Genomic DNA, 4,472 nt, shown 5'->3' with positions numbered 1-4,472 from the left:
GCAGAACTGGAGGGCCTGCACCCAACAGGACGTGACAACAGTGCCGATCCTGAGTTCCCACGGCGTGGACTCCACCCCTCAATGACTCCTGCACCTTGGAAGGCCACCTCAGACCTTACAACCCTCTCAAGCTGGTATTGCAGAGTGGCAAGCCCAGGTTCAGTCACACCCCGGAAGCTGACTGGTCCAAGCACAGCCGAAGCATAAGGATCTACGTCATCGTGGGACTGTTCTTTATTGGAATCTTGAGAGCTAAGTGGACTTTAGTTTGTGCTAATATTCAGGATGCTAATATAGAAAATTGTAATCAATGTATCCATAAGGTAACCAAAGTAGGCCAGAGAGTGACAACTGTTCTATTGTTTTATAGTTACTACAAATGTACAGGGACTCAGCAAGGAACTTGCTTATGTAATACTAACTCAGTATAAGGTGTGTACCCTGGGGATGGGCAACCCCAAGTTTGCTACAATCCCTCAGAGCCGCCCAATTACTATGAGTTTACTATCAGAACATAATCAGTAGGTTGGAAAGCTGAGAGGGGACTTCTAGTAGCAAGAACTTGAGACTATGGAAATCCAACCCAGGTGTCTCTAAAATTTGACGCATGCCAAGTGCTAAAACTTGCACATAGCAAGCATGAAAAGTCATATGGATTGCTTCACTGGGAAAGGTCTTATAGAAAAAACCAGAAGTGTCTATGCTCTATAGACTACCTATGTGCTGGATGTGCATACTGGTTATGTGTGAACATAGCATAGAAGGCACCTGGCATACGGAAGATGATAGCCGAAAAGAGTTCATACTAGAAAAAGGGGAAGCACCAGCTGATTGCACTACTGAAGCTTGCAACCCCTTGATTCTAACTATAAGAAGTCCCTCCAACCCTAAGTGGGCAAAAGGAACAAGTCATGTCTTTGGGAATAGATGGCACTAGGCCTGGACCCAATATGTCAGTTAAGGGTCAGCGGGCAGGTTGCCTCCTGTCAGGCCAGTCAAATGGCTGTTTACCATACCTTCTATGATGAATTAGAGCAACCTGTGCCACTACTTCCAAAGAGCACAAGGAATTTATTCTTCCAGTTGGCTGAAAATGTGGACAGTCCTTGAAAGTAACTTCTTGCTTTATATGTGGAGGAACTATGACAGGAGATCAGTGGCCATGGGAAGCTAAAGAACTTACTCCCACTGAGCCTAAACCAGACATTGCTCCATATCAGAGAAACCAGCAGGACAATGTGTGGATCCTGAAGACCCTGATTATTGGACAATATTGCCTAGCAAGAAGTGAAGGGAAAAATCTCACTGGGCCGGTAGTGAGGCAAGAAAGTAAGAGAAGAACTGAAAGAATCTATCCTAGCCGCCCTGTGTAGGCCTCAGCCAAGCCGCAGGCGTTTCTGTTGTCTGTATGTTTCTCTCTTGACACACGCGCGCGCGGGGCCTAGATTGTAACCTAGTAACTTCCCTGGACTTCCATCGCCTTTGAGGGCAGATGGTCCGACCGGTCTCAAGGACACGGGCGAATCCGACCTTCCTCCTTGAGCCCAGGACCTTGAAGATGATGTCATGTCTCTCTCTGTTTTATGACCCTCACATATACTCCCACCCTGAAAAGTGGATAAAAGAGAGGCAAGAGATTGAGTTGGGGGGGCTTGGTTTTGGAGACACACTGGTGTTCCAAGTTACCCCTTGGCCAGAATAAACCCACTTCCTCTAATCAACTGGTGCCTGGAGTCTTTTGTCTGCGTCGGTTTCCTGCTACATTTCTTGGTTCCCTGACCAGGAAGTGAGGTTTGGTGGAAAAACTGTGCAGCCAGATTCTTTGGGTCGGGTTCTGTCCACCCTGCAGATCACTCCCGTGGGGAACTCCTGCTGGTCTGGCAACACGGTCCTCAGAGTGCTCCTGGGACAAATTCTCCCAGAGGAATGTCTCCTTGAGACTGAGCTGGCGAGGTCCCTGCGGCCGGTCACTGCGGAGGTTGAGCACCAGAGAGGAACCGGTAACAGGTGGCACCAGGACGTCCAGAGTAAGGTAGGATCCTTTTGAAGCCCACTACAATTTTAATGGAAGAGGAGCCTGATCACCTCCTTGGGCGTTAGATCCCTGGCAAGTCTTTTGAGAGGTGTGTGAGAGTGTGTGAATGTGGTGTGACTGAGAGAACTCCAAGAGTGGAGTTGGATCTTCCATCGCAGGGCCTAGGGGAGTGTTGGTTTGCCTCCTATGTGGGAAATCAAGGCTGCCCAGGTTAAGAAATATGTTGGGATTGTGTGCATGTGAGTGCTTGGGGAATGACTGAGATGGGTAACAATAGGTGGGGTTTCACCCTCCCCCCCATTCACAGGGTGAAACGAATGTGTGAGTGTACCCTTCTTCCCGGTTCCAACTTTGCCCCCTGGGTATTCTGAGGGAAACTGGGAGCTCCAGGTTTTCTGCTTTCTGTCTTTGGTGGTGGCCAGATGGCCATGTTGTCTTGGGGGAAAATGAAAAGACATTAGAAAGGGTTTTGTAGTTTTGTTACTGGAATTTCTTCAGTGAGTTTTTAGTCTCAGGAATTTGAAAATTGAGCCTGTGGGCCACAGATCAGTGATAAAATGGGATTTTGTTGGACTGAGGGGCAGGCAGAAGGAGTAGAGTGCCAGAGCTATTGGCAGAGGAGCCATGCCTTGGAAAGTATTGTGGTCCAGGCAGTCCGGTGAGCTCTAGATGGCCCTTGAAAATCTGGAGGAGGGAGTGTAAATCTCGTGGGGCACAGGGCTGTATCCATATCAGCAACAGGTCTCCTGGGTGGATAGCCTCCTGAAGGGGGAAGGAGGCACAGGTCGGGAGGTTTCCTGAATGAGTCCTTTGTCTAGAGGTAAATAATTGGCCCTGAGAGATATTTTGGCCAGGAATCAGTAGATGGAAAAATACCTTTACAAACTGAATAGGTGTTCTGGCGAATGGATGAATGCAGCCCCTTACCTTGGACAGGGTTATTAGGTCTTTGCTGTGGTTTTTGTCTGGGGAGAGGATTAGGTTGTGTGCTCTTCAGTCCCAGTGGAGCTGGTCAAAAGGTTTCAGGCTGCTTTATTTATGACCTGGCTGGGGCTCAAAGTGTTTGTAGCCCACCTGAGCCTGAAAAGTGGGGGTTCCCTGTCCAGCTCTGAGTGGGAAAACCATACATCAATGTTACATCTCATAAAATGTCTCTCCTTTGTAAAATGTAATAATTTTATTGTTTAAATTGTTGGGGAAACTGAGTCTTTGTCAAAGGATAAGATTCTTGCTTTTTAAACCTTCTAATTATCAGTTTGGCCGAGTGAATGGGTGACTTCACAGTGAACTGAGATTCTGTTTTGTAGGAAGTGAGTTTTTGAGAGTAAGAGAAATTAGACAGGAAGGAGAATGGTATGGTGTAAAGAAAGAATCTTGTGTGATAAATTTTGTCCTGAAACAGAATGGTTGTGTAAGAAAGTAGAAGGCAGGGCAAAAGTTAAAGAAGGTTTAGAATGTTTGTAGACTGTCTTTGCAGGTTAAGTGAAGCTCATAAAAGAGAATTTGTGAAAGAATTTACATGTGATCCAGTTGACTATGTATTTCCTTTAAAACCTTTTGGCATGTAATCTTATTTGAACCAATGCTTTAGGCCTTTGATATTTGACAAACCTTCCAAAATTGAAACTCTAAATTTGGGGCTTGGTGCCGGTAGTCCAGCGGTTGCAGCACCAGCCACACGCACTGAAGCTGGCGGGTTTGAACTCAGTCCAGAAAATAAAAAGCACAACTCTAAATTTGGTCTTTTTGAAATATTAAGACCACTGAAAGGCACAGAAAAGCAAATTGAACTCATTTGATTTATTAAAAATGTATAAGAAACATTGTCAAATATGAAATGGTGATTAATTTTGTATGGATTATGGTTATACATGTGTTCCAATATTGTAAAGCATTGGTCTATCCTAACGTATAAGACATTGGTCTGTCCTAACACATATCGTCAGTAATAATTTTAATTCATCTAAAAAAGAAAAATAAATATTAAGAGAGGCTGACGAATTCTTTCGAATTCAAATGCCTGATGTTTTTGGAAATTGAGTACCTTCGGGCTAAAAGAAGATTTTTAGAACTTTCATTGGAAAGTTAACATGTCTTTGAGTGTTGCTAACCTAACTTCAAACAGAATAGAAATCAGTTATGTGGAACTAGGCTAGTCTGTTATGGCTTTTTGTTCAAAGTATTATTGGTTCTTTCTGTGTTCTGTTTTCCAGAAGTCAAGAAAATAATTCTCTGCCTTTTGAGCTACTTGCAGCTTTTCAAGCAATGCATGTATTTATGAGCAGAGTTTGAAACATATATTTTTCTCGGCTCGGCGCCTGTGGCTCAAGCAGCTAAGGCGCCAGCCACATACACCTGATGTGGCGGGTTCGAATCCAGCCCGGGCCCACCAAAACAACAATGATGGCTGCAACCAAAAAATAGCCGGGCGTTGTGG

General features: G+C 45.0%; 1 pseudogene; it reads left to right on the top strand.

Annotated features, from left to right (window-relative positions):
* The window catches only part of LOC100945554, a 32,872-nt pseudogene that overhangs the window by 4,135 nt on the left and 24,265 nt on the right, over positions 1-4,472 (top strand).

Source organism: Otolemur garnettii, unplaced genomic scaffold (assembly GCF_000181295.1).
Source record: "Otolemur garnettii isolate 467f Iridium unplaced genomic scaffold, OtoGar3 scaffold00300, whole genome shotgun sequence".
NCBI classification, from domain to species: domain Eukaryota; kingdom Metazoa; phylum Chordata; class Mammalia; order Primates; family Galagidae; genus Otolemur; species Otolemur garnettii.
Note: the sequence above shows the minus strand (reverse complement) of the source record. Positions and strands in the feature narration are given on the sequence as shown.